This window comes from Nycticebus coucang, chromosome 2 (assembly GCF_027406575.1).
Source record: "Nycticebus coucang isolate mNycCou1 chromosome 2, mNycCou1.pri, whole genome shotgun sequence".
Taxonomy (NCBI): domain Eukaryota; kingdom Metazoa; phylum Chordata; class Mammalia; order Primates; family Lorisidae; genus Nycticebus; species Nycticebus coucang.
The window spans coordinates 179,800,107-179,820,921 of NC_069781.1; the positions used below are offsets into that span (position 1 = coordinate 179,800,107).

At 43.0% G+C, this 20,815-nt stretch overlaps 1 protein-coding gene across 5 annotated transcripts in view; it reads left to right on the forward strand.

Moving 5' to 3' along the window:
• CDH13 (cadherin 13) overlaps positions 1-20,815 on the forward strand; it is a 1,454,811-nt gene that overhangs the window by 1,047,756 nt on the left and 386,240 nt on the right. The gene's annotated exons all lie outside the window — the stretch shown is intronic.

Below are 20,815 nucleotides of genomic sequence, written 5' to 3' on the forward strand. Positions count from 1 at the left end.
GAGTGTAAAAGTTATGCATGCTTGTTGTTTAAAAAATTAGAAAATACTAAGAACCGTAAAACAACTAAAAAATAAAAAACCAATAGTCCCACCACCAACGTATAAGCAATGTGTCTTGTGAGACATTTTTAGTATGTAAATATGTGTATTATTTTGCAAAAATAAAATCATGCCATATATACTGTTTTGTGACCTGTTTTATCTCATCTGAATGGAGATAATATCTTTTTAAGTCATGCATATCATCATTTTTTAATGGCTGCAGATCATATCACAATATGGATGTTCCTCTTTATTTTATTCTTCTTTTATTTGGGATGTTTGAGTCGTTTCAGTTTCCACTTCAGGCCATGGAAAAATAAGATGAATTCCCAAAAAGACTGTAAGGGAAGATAGGTGATAATGACACTGCCCTACCTTAAACTTTCCGGCGTATGTCACAGACCAGTAGATGAGGATGCCACGGTTTCAGCACATGCACTGTGGCATTTCATTCCCTAATGGAGCCACCATCTTCCGCCATATCCCCAACCACTCACCTACTTTTCCTTGGCACGTGTTTCAGCTTTACTTCAAGCTTCACACGAGATCACCTTGATTTACTTGATTATCTATCGTTCATTCCACAAAAATGTATTGTGTCCCTCTTGTGTGTCAGCACTTTGCAAGACCCTGGCTTTATTTAGTGTTGATTAAAGCATCTATATTATCCTGCTCTCATTGAGGTAGCAGCGTAATGATAAGAACAGAGTCACTGACCAACAAGGATATCTTAGAAAATACCAGTCATTATTACATAATCTGCAGTACTGGGAATTCATGGAGCTTTGTGTTGGTTAGCTATCGCTACAAAACAAATCATCCCAACACTTAATAGCTTGAAATGCATAATGATCAACTCATAGCTTCTTTTCTTCAGGAATCTGGGCATAGCTTCGAGGTCTCGGGCTGCAATTAAGGCATTGACCAGAGTTGCAGTCATCCCAAGGCTCAGTTGGGGTAGGATCCGCCTCTAAGCCTAAGTGGTTGTTGACACAATTGAATTCTGCAGGGGCTGTCAGAGTGAGGGCCTCAGTTCCTTGCTTGGTGTGGGCTGGAGATTACTTTTTACTCCCTGCCATGTAGGAAACCCACACGGCTGCTTCCTTGAAGTGATAAACTGATAAGACAACAGACCAGCAAGGTGGAAGTCACAGTCTTTGTGATCTGTTCATGGGAGTGACGTCCCATCCCTTTAGCCATATTCTGTTCATTGAAAACAAGTCTGTTGTTTTAGCCCGTACTCAAGGGAAGGGGATTACATGACAGTGTATGCACCAGGAAGCCGGTATCGGTAAAGATGATCTTGGAAATCTGCACTACTTTTAAAGAGCTTGTAGGTAATAATAAAATCAGAGCAATTGACTAAAACAGGTTAACTTAGAAAATACCACTTTGACAAATGCCTCCTTAGAGAATATGCAGTGTTCACCTCTCTGTTCCTGGCTCATGTCCCTTATCGTAATGTCCAGTTCTGTCCATGTTGCTGCAAATGACAGGATTTCATGGGCATGTAAACCATATTTCCTTTATCCATTCCTCTTGTTAGACCCCTAGGTTGATTCCATATCTTGGCCTTTTTGGATAGCACAGCAACAAACATGGGGTGCAGATGTCTCTTTGACGTACCGATTTCCTTTCCTTTGTATACATGCCCAGTAGCGGGGCTGCTAAACCGTGTGGTGGTTCTAATTTTAGTTTTTTGAGGAGCCTTCATACTGTTCTTCGTTGTGGCTGTACTGGTTCACATTCCTACCAACAATGTGGGAGACTTCCCACTTCTCCACATCCCCAACAGCATCTGTTATTTCTGCGTCTTTTGATAATAGCAATTCTCCTCACTGGGAGAGGTGGTACTTCCTTGTGGTTTTGATTTGCATTTCCCTGATGATTAGTGATGGCGAGCATTCTATCATATGTTTCTTGGCCATGTGTATGTCTCCTTTTGAGAAATAGCTGTTCAGATCATTTGCCCATTCTTTCAATCCATTCTTTTTTTTTCCCCCCATTGAGATGTGTTGAGTTCCTTATACATTTTGGATATTAATCCTCTCATGTGAATGATTTGCAAACATTTTCTCTCCTTTTGTAGGTTGCCCTTTCACTGTTGATTGTTTCCTTTGCTATGTAGCTTTTTGATTTGATATAATCCCATTTGTTTGTTTTTACTTCTGTTGCCTGTGCTTTTGAGGTTTTATTTATAAAATCTTTTCCCAAAAGCAAGTATCCAATGTATTCAATTCTAATATGAATCCAGTAGAAAAATGAATACATGCCCACTTAAGAGAAAAACTCAATTTAAATCAAGTTGGGGGAAGGGAGGAGGAAGTAGGGGTGGGGAGAGAGGGTATCGTTGTGCTTTCACCTCAGGGGCACAGTGTATAAAGAGGGGCACAACTACGCCAGGGACTTTACCTAACCACCATAAACATTGTAACCTAATCGTTGTACCCTCATATTAATCAGAAATCAAAACATATGTATTTTCCCAGACCTATGTCCTAAAGCATTTCCTCTGTGTTTTCTTCTAGTAGTTTTAAAAGTTTGGGTCTCACACTTTGGTCTTTGATTCATTTTCGGTTGATTTTTTAAAGGATACAAAATCACAGCTGGATGGGAGGTTCCAAAGCACTAGGTTGATGACTATAGTAACAACAGTGCATTATTGCATGGTTTCAAATACCAGGAGGAGGAGATTAAACGTTCCCAAGACAAAGAAATGATGAATGTTTGAAATGATGGATATGCTAATTACTCAATCTGATCACTACACATTATATGTATCGAAACATCACTACCCCCAAACTATGTACAATTATGTGACAATTTAAAAATATAAGTTTTAAATTTTTAAAAATGGAAATGGGATGGAGGGAGGAGGGTGGGGCCTTAGTGTGTGTCACACTTTATGGGGGCAAGACATGATTGCAAGAGGGACTTTACCTAACAATTGCAATCAGTGTAACTGGCTTATTGTACCCTCAATGAATCCCCAACAATAAAAAAAAAAAAAAATGGAAATGGTGCTCTGCAGCTTGAATTACTGGAAATTCATCAAGTTTAACATTTCATCCTTTAACTTTAGAGACATAAAGAAATAGCTCAACATATTCGCGTTTGCTAAACATACACTTCATGTTATGTACATAGTGCTTTGAAACTTACAACACACACTTCTGTGGAAATATTTTTTATTTCATTTTCTCAAACCTGACAAATAGAAATAGAAAATGTTGTATCAGATTTAAAGACAGATGAACTGAGCCTTGACAGGTTGAGCCACACTGAGCTCCATCTTGCTGCCTGCTCATGCATTGGCCCCACACACACATGAGGAAAGTCTTACATCCTGGGCCCACACGGGGCAGAATTCTGGAACATAATATTCAAACCTAGAATCTACTCAGGTGATGTATTGATCTCAGGAAAAACGAGTGCAAACTTTAAACATTTTATAATGGGTTGAAAGGTTATATATCGTGATTTGCCAGCTTATATACACATGTTAACGTATGTAGAAATCACCCACCTATACCCGTAGGACTTGTACATTGGACTGTGTATGTGATGCTTTTAGAACACACTAGCAAGGTAGGCTGTGTTGTGCTGAGGTCACTGAAAGGAAGGAAACAGGGATGTACATTTCCCTCCACCAAGGGCTATGTGTGTCCTGAAGATATTTAACTATGCAATTAAAATGTGCACACATTGTGAGCTGATACACACACCTTAGGGTTTCATTTCAGAACCACTTGCTCCCATAGTAAATTTATCCACTCTGCTTCCCTCTCACTGATTCTCCCGTCCAGTTGTACAAGACTGCCTTTACCCTGCACTTTGTTTAATTATGCACCTTGCCATTTCTGAGTTTTTCTTTCTGTGTGGCCGCCACATGGGTCAGGGCTGCTGCTACCCAAGAGGAAGATGTTGGGGATGAGGGAGCAGCATAGGATGGAGGGGCCAAGCAAGGTTGGGTAGAACTGGGCCTTCTCCTCAGAGGTAGAAGGAGCTGTTCCAGGGACGCTGTCTACATAGCTCTGGAAGGCTTTATGAAGAATTTTCTGTATCTCCAGCTTGGAAGTTTACTTTCCATTAGAAAAGATTTTATTTTTTTATTGTTTCCAGTTAATTGAGGGTACAAAGAATTGGATTACAATGTTTGCATTTGTTAGGTAAAGTCCCTCTTCTAATTGTGTCCCATCTCCAACAGGTGTGCCATACACCTTAACATTGTGCTCCGTAAGTGGGAGCACACCAGTTCCTCTCCCTCCTCCCCTCTTGCCATTTTCTCATTCCCCCGCCCCCATATGAATTGATTTGAGTTCTTCTCTTATGTGGGTATGTATTAGATCATCTACTGGCTTTATTAGAATCGAGGGCATTAGATTCTTGCTTCTCTGTTCTTGTGATACTTGATTAAGAAGAATGTGTTCCACCTCCATTCAGGTTGATACGAAACATGTAAAGTCTCCATCATTTTAATGGCTGCATAGTATTCCGTGGTGTGCATGTACCATCGTTTATTAATCTGTTCAAGAGTTGGTGGGCATTTAGGTTGTTTCCACATTTTGGCAATTATAAATTGAACTGCCTTCATTGTTTTTAAATATGTAAAGGGAAATGTAATACTGGCATTATAGATAAAGCCATGACAAGCAAATTAGGAAAAATATGCAGAAGTTCTGACACAGAATCGATGCCCTGCAAACATTTGTCAAATCTGACTCATAACATTACCAAGCCCCAACATTTATGTCAAGAAGGCATTTTTCATACTGTACAAATGGGATTCCTTATATGCTAGAAAATAGACACGGCATCAATTTTCTCCTAATTTTTATTCCTCAATTCAGAGCTATTCAACAAAGTCAATTTTGCAAAATGTTACGAGCATCTGCTATTTGCCAGGAAATAGGAATGAAGAGATGAATAAGGTCACAGTCCCCGATGTTCTGGAGTTCAGAGTCCAAAAATGGAGTCAGACAAGTCTACAGGATTATGGAATAAATGCCATGAGAGGTGAAGGCGGGACAGCAAGGGGGACACCACGCTGAGTCCTGGTAGAGCAGAGATGTCAGGGCAGGGGATGGACTGAGGACGCCTCAGCTTCCAGCAACAGAAACATCTGACCCAAACTGATCTAAACTTCAGTGAGAAAAGAAATTTCATCAAACTGGGAGATCAGACGAAGGGCAGAGTCCCAGGGGCGTTTGCTACTGTGGCTTAAAAATCTCATCAAGGTCTCACTTCTTTTCATCTCTTAGATCTGTCACAGCCACTGTCATTTCCTGTCCTATGGTAGCTCTGGTTTGGTCAAGCTGATTCCAGCATTGCCAACATGATCATTAGAGAGAAGAGGGATGTCTGTCTTGTCTGTCAAGAAGGAAGAGCCAGGAACCCCTGCATGCTTTTTGGCACAGGCAGTGTAGGGTCCAGGAGAGTTTCCTGTCTGCCCTCTGCCCTCTGAAAAGGAACTAACAGAAAAAGACAGACAAATTTATCCAATGGGCCAAGCACAGGGGACTCCTCAGGAGGGTGATCCCATTAACCCAATGATGTCCAGATGCTTTTATGAGCTGCCTTCCTAAAGAAAGAAGAGATTGGGAACGTGTGTCAATTTGAGCAGTATTGAATGATTTTTAGGGGAGTGAATGGGCTTCATGCTCAGACACTGGGCAGTAAATAATTGTTTCTGACGTTTGAATGGGACTGGAGTACAATTCATCAGGGCTCCAGGTGCGTGTTTAATTTCAGGTTCTTCCTCATGATGTGAGTTTTAATCTTCTCTGATTAATGAAATTTCAAGGAGAGGATTGAAGGCAATGGTGTTCTTTTTTGGTGGGTCAGTTTCTAGGTAGATAAGGAAACTTGAGAAAATTTCCTCATTCTGTGCTATGAGAGAAACAGGGGAACTGGGAGTCAGAGGATGGGGAAGTCAGAGTGACGTGATGCTGCCACAGGGTCCACATGCCTGCCCTGTCTTCAGGTGTTGTTTTCTGAGCCTCAAAACCCACCCACCCTTAGACTGGACCTTGGTAGGAGCACAGGATCCTGAGGATTGAATGAGATGGACAATTCAGGTGGCGGGACATTTAGGGGTAGGCTACCACCAAGGCTAGGAAAGGTTTTACCTGAGGTCTCCAGACCTGGCCTGTCTTGAAGGATGAGCAAAACGTTTCATAGCCTCTACGTGTTAGGTGTGGAGAGAGGAGCATTCCAGGATATGCGGTACCATTGAACATGAACGATCATAATTACGCAGACAATCCCAAGTACTCTTATCTGACTGATGACGTAGGGGTAGCACAGTGAACAGACTAGTGACTGGAAATCAAGCTGGAGGGGCAGGTAGGGCTGGATTAGGAAGGGCCCTCTAAGCCTTGCTTTAAGATGTGGGATTTGAAACAGAAAGAGCATTAGATTGGATGTGTCAGTTCTATCGTGAAGAACCTACTGAGTGAAATGGAGAGTGAGGCAAGATCAGCATCTCAGGGAGCAAGATCGTATTGGTAATTTTAGGAGGAATCTGAATGAGGATGAGGTAGCTGGTTAAGCAGGTGGGTTGAGGGGTAGAAAAGGAGCTCAAGGTGATGACTCCAGTGTCTTCTGGAGTTTTCAAGATTCCCTAGAAATCTAGATCAAAGTGACAACACATCTGGGAGAACCAGAATCTAAGAGCTGATGACTCAGATCTGACACGGCCGCATAAAGCAATAGTCACAATCCACATGGGATACTGGCCAGCTGGATAAATACATGAATATCATCTATAAATGCCCATTGGCACATGTTCTTGACTGAAATGAGGAATAATGATAATATTTGTGTTGTACAAGGGAGAGAGTGGATAAGATATTTATAAGCAAGGCATCAAGCAGATGTCCTGCGGGTTAATAGGCTGCGGGTAAATTCATATGATTTAATAACCTTGGCCAAGCTGCTAATAAGGGTGAATTAGGCTTCAGTAGCAAACTCACAATCTCTCAATCTCTCTCTCTCTCTCTCTCATAGTTTTTTGAGTCTTTAAGCATTCTATCCATGGCAGAACTTCCCCACTTTGCATATTTTGCAAAAGAGTCTTTTCTTTAAGTTTAAAGGCCAGGAAGCTTTTGCCACCTAAAATAGAATGCTTCTGATGTAAGGTTGGTGTGTAAGACCTAAGGGGACGTGTTTTGGGGCATCCACACCTGACGTTAAAAGGTCTGTCCTGCTGTTAACGATTTCTTGGTACTTAGACACGGTTTAAACAGAAGCAGGGGAGTGAGGGAATCCCTGGATGTATTGACTAACATCTGTTTCTAGGTGTCCAGCTGTGTGTTGGAGGGGACTGCTGACCACAGAAGCTTCTTGCTTGGGTCCTTCTGTCCATTTTCTCTTCTCTGCAGGACCTTCTAATCTACCCATGTACCCAGCATGTCCTAAGTTTGTGTATAATCACATATATATATACATACACCTCACACATTTTGGGAGGTTTTTGTCATTCCATGAATGGCAACAGGATATCACGGGAAAAGTCCAAAAGTTGGAATTACCCCTTCTGAGTTTGAATCCCAGCTCTGTTCTTTAGCAGCTATGAGCTTGATGCAGTGGGATACAGGAGAAAGGGCATGGAATTTGGAGCCAGACAGAAGGGAGGTTGTATCTTAATCCAGCTCATGAATAGCTATGTGATTCTGGGGGACTGAGGCTTCATGTTCTTTCATCTGTAAAATGGGGTTAATACCCTTACCTGGCAGCATTGGTGAGCAGATGGCGTATAGCAAAACCATGTAGTAGACAGCCACGCCAGAATGGACACCCAAGAAATACAGCTATTGCTGTTATTGGTCTCTTAAATCCTGAGTCCTGATCTACAGCATAAAAATAACAAAAATACCTAATTTGCCATTTTGATGTCAGTCCTAGTAATGATTCTATTCTAGAGCAGAGTGTCTTAACTTCATCCTCGGCAGTATAGACATCTGGGACATCTGAGGCCAGATAATTCATGCTATGGTTTGCACATTGCTAATTTGTTCCCACCGAAGCTCATCTTGGAAGTTGACACCCAGTGTGGGGGATTAGAAGATGTGCTTTAGTGAGAAGTGTTTGAGGGGTGGGGATGGATCTGTTCTCATGGCATTGGATCAGTTCCCTGGAGAGATGTTGTAAAGCAGGACACTCCTCAGATTTCTTTCTCTTGGTGTCTTCTTCCCCTCTGATCTTCTCTGCCATGTGTGAAAATCCCCCAGCAGACAGGACCATGTCCTTGAACTCCTCAGCCTAGAAAACAAGACTGAGATAAACTTGTTTATGAATTACCCAGTCTTAAGTATTTTTTTATAGCAACACAAAATAGACTGCAACTATCTGACATCTACAAAGCTGTGTAAAGAAATAGAGCAAAAAAAAAAAAATTGTGTTTGTTTTCTGAGCCTCGAGATAGTAATGCCTAAATGAGGATAGTGGAACAAATTAAACCTTTTTCAACACGAATAAGCTCTTCAAGGTTTAGCACAGTTGGGTGGGGCTGCCTAATTGCCCTTGTCTGCAGATGTGTGGGCAGTTCTGGAGTAGCTCTGACCTCGTATTTTAAGATAATTTCACTAATAGGAGCACCTAATCCTTCAAGACCAGGAAAACTCTGTTTAACCATGAATTTTCTCACTTGGGGTTTCATTATGTGTGATAAAAAATAAAATAAAATAAAATGGTGCTACTTCAGGGTCTGGAGAGGCGTGGGGGCATGATTCCGCCATGTTAGTAATAAACATGGAGAAGAGTTATAAAAGATGTTTTTGTTAACCTTGCGGACAAAAGAAAGATAGCCCATTACACACACATACACACAATCACAAGCGCATGTGTGCACACACACACACAAACCCCTGGCTGCCCCTTTTTTGTCTGAGACTAAATGAAGAAGAAATTTTCTCCTCCCCAGAAATGTTATTGCTCAGAACCGCATTTTAGCAGTATTTTCCTATGATAACATCAGAGTAGCAGAGTAATTATTTCCTGATAATACACGTGCTGCACTTAGCTAGATAAGGCAGAGCTTGCCTGCTGAGATCTATGAAGTATAGATTATATATTTCAACGCTTATTCAAAATATGTATATTTTTATGATTGACGAGGACATTGTAGCACGCCACCTTCGTAATTTGCATTTTTTGGAAAAAAGAGGCTCTGTGTATAAATCATTGGCATGCATTATCTCAATCAGAAGTCAAATGGTTCTTATTGTAAGAGCTCTAAAATATGCCTTTATTAAATATATTGGGGAGAAATCAGAAATAAATATGCCTTAACATAGTTTTGTATTTCATTACTATTCCATATATATGTATGTATATATATATATATATTTTTTTTTTTTTTTGCTATTTTAACAAAGAAAACCTTCAGCCCTTACAAAACCATTACTGTCAAATTAAAGATTAGCCTTACTCTTTCCAAACATATATATTATATCTTTTGCTTTGCTCAAAGCCAGGAATGACCTTTTAGGGAGTTTATTAGCAAGAAGCTTGAAGGAAAGAAATTCTCCATTTGATCAGAGAAAACCTAAGTGATGAAGCTAAGCTCGGCTTTAATACATGCTGAATTTTTCTGGTAGGATTTCAAGGTCTAACAGGGGATTCGAATCTTTCTGGAGAAATCCTACATAAAGACTCAAACTTGATAATTGTATCTAGTCTCCCCATAAAGGAAATAGGAGTTTTTTTCCAGTATAAGGCAAATGGCAGGAAAGAGACACTTAAGATTACAAAACTAAAGACAACATTGCTCTTTAAAGACTTTCAAAAATTTGGAATGCTGAGCCTGGGTGAGTTAAGATGCAAATCAAGGAAGTCTGCTAAGCCCACATTTTAGAGAGGGTTTGTCTGGGTGATGAAATGCAGCCCTGGCTTCTAGGGAGGCTCCCCTCTGGCAAGTGGAAAGGTCAGAGCTGAGTAAAAACCCCCAGAGAGAGAATTAAGTCACAAGCAGAATATGCACATGAGGGAGCCTGGGCATCCTTGCAAGAGCTGAGGCTAGAATGGATGTTTCCTAAGGTGGTGGATCTTAAAGAATGAGACCACGAACCAGAGGATACCCGTCAGTTCCCACTGGGTTGGTGCCCAGGGTAGTCCCTCCCTCTGTTCTGGATCACACCCACCTGTCACCTTGCTGTGCCTGAGTCCCCAGAACCACTCTGCAAGGTGTAAATAATGACACCCAGAGCAAGGCCACAGTGGAGATGAGCAGGCCAGGTTTACGGAAAGGGGAGGTGACCCACCTGGGCAGTGCAAATATGGCTTCTGCACCTGGCGGCAGTGAGGGACACCTTTTAAATGGGGCTGTAGGGGGTGGAAACATTCCACAGCTGGCCTGGAAAGTTAGGGTGTTCTGGCACAAACTTCTCAGGGAGTAGGCTAGCCAGATCCTTGGAGTCTTTGTCTTAGGAGAAGAGGAGGAGGGAAAAGAGAGTGGCTGTGTTGGGGTCCCCAGCACACTCCTTACTCTGCCTCGGTGCTGGCCGCTCCATTTGTAATTCTATCTTGTAGTTGTGGCCATTCCTGTTTCTGTTGCATACACGTGTGAGCCCCACCAACACGGAGTTTGTGTTGGTCTTATTTGCAGCTTTATATCAAGTGCTTGCCTATGAATAGGCTCCGGGGTGATTGTGGAATGACTGAGGTTGAGATTGAGTTGGGGATACTGTGAGGTTTGGGGAATGACCCCTATCAAAGACAAATCCGTGTGTGAGTGCCCTGTCTCCAGCAGGTGTCTTTCTAAGGTCCACCTCAACCTCTGGAGGCCCGGCCTTCCTTCTTAAAGCTGACAGATGGGGCACCTTATTTCTTTCCGTGGAGTACTTAAGATATGCAGTAACTCATTAATGCATAGCCTTCAGCATTCCAGAAAGGAGGACTTTCCTCTTACTACAATTCTCCTGGAAAATTTTTTCTCAAAACTTTGCCTTTATTGACTCCAGACATGGTTCCAGACAAACATCTGCTTTAGTTTTGAGGTAATGATTTATATCCAGGGCAGAATAATCCTCAATGAAGGCCCCTCTCCTTTATCATTAACGGAGTAAAAACAAGATTTATAAAAGGAGTGCAGAAGCTTCAGATGAGTGGGTATAAAACTTCTGCACAATATCAATGGTTGAAAGAATATGCATATATTAATTAAGAATTCCGACATACTTCTTTTACAAGGTCCCTTATGAAAGATAGACTATTTTCCACATTTACTTTGCATTGGAAGTGACAGATGAAATTAATATGCCTCATAAATTACCATCACAGAGGGTCAATTAACAAGTGAACTAACCTTGTGAAAGTCATTTTGAAAGACTAGTTATGTCTATAATATTCCCTGTCAAATTAGGCAAAAGTGGGAAAATTAGAAGGCTGTCAAATAAATAGCAGGCTGAGATACTGAGTAATTGCATTTTTGATAAGGTAAATTAGTTCCTGTGATTGTTGGTTGAGAAACAGGAAATGCGTAGTGGGAATACTAAAGATTCTAAAACACCACAAGGGCAAGTGTGTGTGTGTGTACAGTGTGCACAGATACATGTACTATGTGGCGTGGAAGTGTGCGTACTTCTGAATGCATATGCACAGGGAGGCAGAGAGGTCAGCCCTGTGAAGATTCAAATGAGCAGCCGGACAGGCATCCTTGCCCTTAGCCAGCCCGTCCCCCTACTCTTCCCCCAAGGCTGCTCCTCCCAGCTACCTCTGCACCTGGCTAGCTCCCACCTCTCTCTTCACTCTCTTTACTCTCCTACTTATTTCAGCCTCTCGCCCTGAGTCATTTGAAATTGACCCTTGTGCCCATATAATAGGCTGGGCAGCGTTTTGGCCATTCATAGACAAGCAGGACTGTCCCTGCTGCCATAGAGCACACTTTCCCACAGGAGGGAGCAGCAGTCTGCCTGACTTCGCAGCTAAAAGTCTTGTCCTGGAAGCATTTGCTTCAGCCTGTGGAAGGACCAGAGAATGGAGCCTGCTAACCCCATGTGAGCCATTCAGAGCCTGAAGCAGCTACAGCAGCCAGATCCAGTGACTATTTTTACCCCAATCCAGAACCACAACACACACCAGGGGCTGTGGCGGGAAGGTTGTCCTCTGCCAGGGCAGAGGCAGCTGCAGCCACAGCCCCCCTTCCTCCCTGTCGTCAGGGGTCCTGCACGAAGCATCACTCCCTTCTCACCTCCTCTGACGTCTCAGTTCTGTTCTTCACAGCTCTGTCATGTCTGTGATATAATTAGATCCTTGACTGGGTCTCATGTTCCTAGCTGTCATGTGAGTTAGTAGAGCTTAAAATGCATCTGAAGTCTTGGTTGCCTGTTCCCATCCCTCCGTGACCTCCTGTGGCCAGGGAGCAAATCAACTCCCTTATCAGGAGGTGCGTTCTCTGGGTGAGAAATGAGATGGCTTTGCAGCAAGGGGATTGGTTTAAAAAATTGAAAGGTACAAGTTCTTATTTTTTTGTGGGTACCAGATCCCAGTTACACATACGTATGTGGGGCAAGTACTTTGTATCTGATCCTTTTCCTTCCTCTGGATTGTCTCTTTACATCTTCCCATTGCCAGGGATCCCCAGATGTGCCCGTCTCCGGGTGGATAATGTGTATACACACATCCTCACATCGTCATACACACAATTTTGTTTTGTGGTGGTTCTTCATAGCATCTCTATTTAACAGAGTTAGAAACTGAGTCTCAGAGAGGGAAGAAAATTCTGTGAGGTCATGCAGTCAGTAAGCTGTGGCATGAAGGGTTGAAACCAATCCATCTGACTCCAAGATCTGTATTTTCTAGGATACCCAATGGATTTTATTCACAAATCAACTTCCTCAGTTGGACAAATTATACACCTCTTCCTATTAAAGGAAGAATCTTGGGAAATAACATGTCCCAATTTTATTTCATTTTTTTTCTGTTGGCTGACTGATCTGTTCACATTCCAAGCTCCTTTTGGTATTTTCTTGATTTCATGGTCCGTTTCCTTCCCTGGTCTAGCCCGTACAGGCCCAGGCAGATGAACTGGCTGAGTCTGTGCACACACAAGTGGACCAGCTCGAAATTATGTTCTCATGCGAGATGCTCGGGGCTCAGGGACTGAAGGATAGACAAGAATGGCTCAGGTAAAGTAAAAAGAGAATCACTGGATGAACGCTGGCTGTAGTTTACAAATTTTAAATCTAACAGCTGGGTATCAGAAATGGGAAAACAAGTTCAGTTTGGGGACCCCAGCCTAGAACTCTTGGAGATTCTCTTGGAGAGACAGAACCAAGGAAAATGTTCTCTCCACCCACTTTCCACTCAGATTCCCTTTGCATGTTGATTCCAGTTGCCAGAAGAGAAGTTCTGGTTGCTTAAGTTGGGTCACTGGGAAGGACTGGAAGAAATAACACTGTGATTGATGAGACCGCAGAGGGTGGGGGAGAGGTAATAGCCCAAAGACAGTCAGAGTGCTGTTACTCTTAAAAGGAGGACCCAGATGCCAGCAAGTCAACACCTCCCATGTCGTATGATGAAACAAAACAAAATTTAAAAACCTCAATAGCATCTCTCTTTCCTCCAAACCTAAACTGCAAACATTCATGCAAAAATTGGCAGCAATAAAGGTAGCAGTTTGTAGGCTTCCGGGAGAAGCCAGGAGAGTTTAGCCTCAGAAAATCTGTACTTACCTCCCAGTCCTGGCTCTGTAGCTGAGTTACCTTGGCCTCAGGCGCAACACTCCAGAGCCTGCTGTGAAGCACCAGTTATCCCTGTATTTATCTCAGGGAGTCAATAGAAGGCTCACGTGAGATGTGGCTTCTATAAGAGCGTGGAGAATCTGTACCCCTCACATCTGGATCTTCCGTAGGAAGAACTGGCATTAGCGTTGCTAATAAGAGAAGCCCAGGCACGTGTTCATGAGCTTGCAAACTGTATTGAAAGCTCCTGTAAATATCTCCTCTGAGCCATTTGCTTATGTGTATAGGTAGGAATGTTGAATATAAGAAAGCCCCATTTTATTTATTTTTTTTTAATTCAGGTTAATATGAGGGTACAAACGATTAGGTTGCAATGTTTGCATTTCTTAGCTGAGGTACCTGTTGTAGTTATGCCCCTCGCCAGGAGGTGAGCCATACACTTGTACATTGTGGCAGTTAAGCGAGAGCCCATCAACCCTTCCCCACTCCCTCTCCCCCTCCTCTTCCCCTTTCCCCCCTCCCCCTCTCTCCCCATCTTCTCTCTCCCTCCTTTCCCCCAATCCTCCTCTCCCCCTCCTCTCCCCCCTCCCCTCCTCTCCCCCTCCTCTCCCCCCTGCCCTCCTCTCTCCCTCCTCTCCCCCTCTCCTCCTCTCCCCCTCCTCCCCTCCTCTCTCCCTCCCCTCCTCTCTCCCGCCTCCCCTCCTCTCCCCCTCTCCTCCTCTCCCCCTCTCCTCCTCTCCCCCTCCCCTCCCCTCCTCTCCCCCCTCCCCTCCTCTCCCCCCTCCCCTCCTCTCTCTCCCCCTCTCCCCCTCCCCTCCTCTCCCCCCTCCCCCTCCCCTCCTCTCCCCCTCCTCCTCCTCTCCCCCTCCCCTCCTCTCCCCCCTTCCTCTCCCCTCCTCTCCCCCCTTCCCCTCCCCTCCTCTCCCCCCTTCCCCTCCCCTCCTCTCCCCCTCCTCCTTCTCTCCCCCTCCCCTCCTCTTCCTCCCTCCTCTCCCCCCTCCTCTCTCTCCCTCCTCTCTTCCCTTCTTTTCTTCCACCCTGAATTAAGTTTTTCTCTTGTGTGGGCTGGCTTCAAATTAGTGTTGAATACGTTGGATACTTGCTTTTCCATTATTGTGATATTTTACTGAAGAGAATGTTCTCTAACTCTATCCAGGTTAGTACAAATAATGTCTCCATCTTTTTATGGCTGACTAATATTCCCCAGTATACATATACCACCATTTATTACTCAATTCATGGGTTGATGGGCACTTGGGTTGACTCCACATTACAGCCTCATTTTAAAGGGAAGTCTTTGAATTATGAGCATCTGGTAGGTTTCACAGCTATTGATGTTTTATAAGCTGTGATGGTGACTTGATTTTTGAGAGCAATTATCTTTGAAATTGTGCATTCCACAAATGTAAATACTGAGGTCCAACTGGATGCATTCACCTTTCACCCTTCTCTGCAAACCACTCAGAGGATTGCAGCCCCCTTCATCAGCAATTGCCCCTGAAATTCCAACTTTGCAGAAATCTACCCACTGCCTTTTAGTAAGGTCACTCTACACTAATATCCTAATAAAGCAACAAAACTCCTCAAACAGAGCGATGCTGCCATTTTAAAAGTTCTTAGCCCAGAGTGGATGGGTTCCAAGCTGTGGAAGATTTTTTAAGGGAACTTTGATGCAGAGAGTCAGATGGGATTAGTCAGTGGATCTTCACCAACATAAAATGTTTGGAGGGAGTGAGAGTTCCAGAGGGACGCAACCTATTAATGAATTAAAGTTGCCTAATTTCCCATTATTTCGGTTGAGGTTGTTACACAGTAGTGTCTGGCGTTGGCTAAGGAAGAACAGTTACTTGAAATATGTGCTGTTTTGAATAAACTGATCCTGACTTAATGAGCTTTTACAGGGTTTTACGCATGACTTGTTACCCATATTACATTGCTAAGGTAAGCTACTTAAAATGATGGCGCAAGATGATGTTTCTCAGTTCATTTGTCTGTTTCATTAATAATAGAATGTATTTTCCAGCACACAAATCCTATTTATGATCAAGACATTGTTGTTCTGTAGATCAACTTAAACCCTCACACTGTGTAATTTACCTGCTGTCAAATCTCATTTGAAGAGCCATTGTCTGGCATTGCCCTAATCAAAAATATTCCCGAGTGTAATGAGCTATGCATGTTATGTCTGGTATTATTTATTTTTAATAAACTTTTGTTCACCCCCCACCACACTTTCGGAAAGTGACAATCTATAATTTTTTTTGTATTCTTCCTCTTTTCTAACCAATATCTTCCCAAATAGAGTAATGATTTACAAAAAATGAGGCTTGTTTTTGTGTTCTTTCAAATGTGTCTTAATGGGTAACAGCTGATTAGAGGAACATACAGGAGAAATATAAAAATGATTTGGTATTCAGAACAATAGTAATAATAATAAAGTTATTTTCTAAACTAAGAAAGCTGGAATACTATGTCAAGTTAGATCAGATGACATCCCGACAGTCCCCTCAGGTTTGGGGAGCCCAGCTCATTTGTTAAGTGTCATCCGTTGTGTCCCATTGTGGGCAGGAGGTACCCTGAGAATGCGTGCTGGCTGGTCAGCTGCCAAGTTCATTGAGACCATTTCTGTTTGTTTAAATCTCACAGCTGCCTATGGGAGTGGGTGATATAGACGGTTTGACCTTCTACATGGCCCTTTCTAACCATCTGAGCCCGGCAATGCCGTCTACCCTTCTTCATAGACAGGAAATCTAGGCTGAGGCACTAGGTGCAACTATATTACACATACAGTTTATGCAAAGGCAAATATTTTGCTAGGAAAAATGTACAGAGAGAACTGCTTCAGTAGTGTGGGTGGTGAGTGATTCTTCCCTCTCACCACCTGATAGGCCTGTATCCCGAGTGAGGGGGAAGCAGCCCGCACAGCGGCTGTGGGTTCACAGTGACCGTGCATCTCCAGGTCGAGTGTATGATTCTAGCCGTCGAGGATATGCTGTGGTGCTTTTTATTTTTTGTTTTTTTCTATCTACATGCACTAAAGATAAGGTGTCCACACCTTCACCTGGGGCTGAGTGGCAGGCCAGCCATCTGTTCCTGAGCAGGAGAAGAAAATGGTCACGTTTGGTTTACAGACAGACAATTCCACACTACACCTCACGGGCGATTTGACTGGTCTCAGGGGTACAGCTTGCCATCATCTTCACTCACGTGTGGTCTTTACATTCCAAACTCCCAGTAAGGTGTGACCTTGTTCTCAGAGCTTTGGGACTGTCTGGGAAGTGAGTTTCGTTTACAGCTCTTTCCTGACACACTCGTCTTTAGTTGCTGGTTCCTGAGGGTTCCTGGGCATCCACCTTCCAGCCTTCAGCCTTAACTCTGAACTGAGTACCCTTGAAAGGACTTGGGAGTCAGGCAGAGCACGTTTGAGCCCAGCACATTGTGTGATCTTGGTAGTTACACTCAGCCACAGTGGGCCCTCCTGCTGACGTTACACAGCGCTGGGGCAGGGGTGGCGCAGTTGAGAGTAGAATCATAGACTTTGGAGCCTGGGAAGGGGAGCGGGCCTTAGGGGTGAAAAATGATGATTAAATACCATGTATACTACTTGGATAACAGTTACACTAGAAGCCCAGAATTTATCACTGTGATCTATATCCAGCAGCAAAATTACACTTGTACCCCCTAAATGTATGCAAATTTTTTTAAAAGATGCAGAAGAATGTTCAGCACAATGGTAGCCTTTCTGTGTACAATGCTTACTACAATTGCAATCATCACTCATCCTAAATTCATACATGGGAGGCAGTTCGTGGCCCCCTGAGTCTGCTGCAGAAGTCACCCTCTTCATGTGCCCTCATGGAAATCAAACTGGGGATTGGTTTGGCGCGCTCTGGTATTGTCATTCTGAACACTGGAATGTCTGCCAGGAACAAAGGGCCAGGCACCATACGTCAGAGGTGCAAGCAGTTTTCCCAGAGGGCAGATGGCTGTGCCGTCTTCCTCTTGAAGTCACTGCCGGGGTTTATGGGCATATTTGGTCCAACCCTGTGCTGGGCACTAGAAAATCAGAGATAGGGGAGAAACAAAAAGGAAAGAAAATAAAAACAAAATTAGTATTTAATTATTATTCATTAGGACATATGTAAAAAATATATATAATATGTACATGCTTATATACATATATATGAGTATAATAGATAGACTTACAAGTGATGCATAAGTATGGATGGAAGGCTGGATAAGAGTTTCTCTGGGCAAACTTCTTCAAAGTAATACTCTTTTCTTGCCTCTCGTTGTCTTTCACTTGACGATAACTGAGAGGGACATTTTCTATTGTGATGCTCATGTTTATCTACTAAAGTGACAACTTCTGTTCCTTTGTAAAAATCCTGGCATGTTTGTTTATCAAGGCCGTGATGTCTAGGGTTCACCTTGGCTTTCATTCCCCCTCTGGCCTTTATTCCCCTGCATTTCACTGCCTGGCAAAGGCAGTGCTCTAATTTTACTGTTTGAGGCATAGAGACCTAGCAGTCTTCAAGGCCAGGGCAGGAAAGCAGGTGCAGCTATTTCCCATGAGCCGGTCTCTCCTACCCCACCAGGAGAAGCCTTTGTTGTGTTGTTTCTGGGCACATGGAAAGCAGGCTGCATGGAGAATAATAAATCACTGCTTTACAACCTACTTCTTGGAGAGAGAAATATAAAACATTGAAACTCTCAGTATTTTTCATTTAGAACAAGGAGAATAAGATTAAAATTACTAAACAAAGGCTAGTGAATAGAGATTGATGCAAGTTTCATAAAGCATCATGCCATATAGTCAAAGATGTGACAGAAATAGGAGAAGTAAGGAAATAGTGCCAGAAGTAAGGAAATATTGAAGAGAAAGAGGTTGTGTATAGCATTAAGAATAAAAGGTCAAGAAAAGCTTGAACAGGCTCCAAGTTAATGATCAGGTCAAGGCCCATCCTCAGGAGCTAAGTGAATAGATCACTGTTTCTAGTTCTTCACCTGCTTATCCCGCCTGTCAAAAGCCTTACGTAGATGAAGCAATTAATACCCACCTGCAGAAAGGCTAGATAACCTAGGAGCCAGACTTTGGGGAGCTTCAGAATGATGCTGCTGCATAGTTGGAGAGTGGCTGTCTTGGACTAAGTCCTTTCCAGAACCAGTCTAAGGAAAAGAACTTTTTGCCCAAGACTCACCTGGGGCAAGTCTAGACTAATGTTGCTAAAGAGTGGCCAACAGGGCGAGGGGTTGAAAACAGTTGCCCAATTTGGAAATAACACAAATGGGTCAAAACAAATGATGGAAATGAGATGATAATCTAAAAATGTCTGTTACCTATGAGAGAGTTTTCTCACTCATCTCAATGAAAACAAAACAAAAGGGGAGGAAATATCCCATAAGGACAGACTTTTTCTAATAAAATATTCTGAAGATAATTTTTTTCAGATCATCAGTGCCATAAATCAAAATAGGAGGAAATCCAGCAGCTTTGGGGGTTCTGTTATCATTCGTTCCGGTTCAGATTAGAGAGCATAGACCAAGTGAGAGGCATGAGAATAAGAACCTATCACCGTCAGCCAAGCCATCAGCCCCAAATCGGAGCCCATCAGATCTTTGGCTTAGGTTATGAAAGTTACTGAACTCCTTCTAGGAATGTTTAGAAACTGCTGTGGAATTAATACGAGAAGAACGAACTACCCCACAGCCGTTATCTTAGTTTGAATTTGAAGTATTTAGAAAGTACTAAGTTCTACAAGATATCTAAAGGATATTGAAGCTATGTGATGCTGCCAGGTAACAGCTTAATGAGAATTAAAGGTTAAAGAAACATTCCTTAAAGTTCATCATCAAAGTGGGCAGAACACACGTAGAGATGGAAATCAACTGATATGTCACCTTAATGTTTTGAAAACTAGTTTGTGCTCAGACTGAGCTTGCTACAACACAAAGCATCAATCCCCTGTGAAATAATTGGTCTATTATTAATATGCTAATTCACATCAAGTCACCCAGAATTACCTGTCTAACATTGACTTTGTCTTATACCACTTCCTTTGCAGAGTTAGACAGAAAGCCTTGGCAATGTGTAATTTAACAGAATTAATTGGTACCACAGGAAATTGATGAACTTGAAAGCATGCTATACACCATTCATTGCTGCTGAAATTATTTAAATTGGCATTGGCTCTATGTTAACAGCTATATGGTTATTTTTCTTGCAAAATGCCAAGACATTAGAGAAAAAGCTGACAGTTGTCATCTTGAACTCAAGCTATAGAAAGGTTCCCTAACTTTGGGAAGCAAGTTTTTGAGCATTGTAAGGACAACTATCATGTGCATATCCCAGAGGCAGATCCAGCCCATGCTGGGACCCTGCTAGGGAGCCAGAGAGGGACAGACTGAGGAGCCTCTGAGTCAGCCGCTCAGGGCTACTGGAGAGGGCAGGGAATTCAGTGTGGCTGGTTGTAAACTGGAAACTTGGTTTCCCGAGGGAAACATGGGGTTTTCCAGGAAGTTCGGAGACTTGGGATTAGTGAGATGGCTCAGGAGCATAGGAGAAAGAAAACGGAGTCCTCCAGCTATGGACACATTATGTCATTGAGATTGAAGCCTCTGGCCACCTCCCCGGAGCAGCACTTGCTCCCCTCCCTGGAAAAGGAAACGATGTGTGAGGTGGACAGTGCGCACCCCCAGTGAGGCTATCGCTCCATAGTACCAGTGCAGCCAGAGACTGTGAACGCATCGTCAGCTTCAGGGCGGTAGGGATTCCTTGTATCTTATGTCTCCAAAACCAAACCAAACCAAAACAAACAAAAAGCTCCAGGGCACTCATATAATGATGATTCATTTGCTCATGGATTTATTTCTTTATTTTCTTTATTCAGCCAGCAAGCACTGAGCACCTCATGTACATGAGACATTGGGGGAAAAGAGACAAACTAATTTTTTTCCTGCAAATAATTGAGGGTCCAGTGGGAGATGGAGAGGTTTATACTGGCCAACAGTGTCCCAGGAGCTGTCCTAAAGTTCCCTGCAGTGAGCAGTGGCCATCCAGGGGAGAGATTGACTCTGAGAGTGTCAAGAAA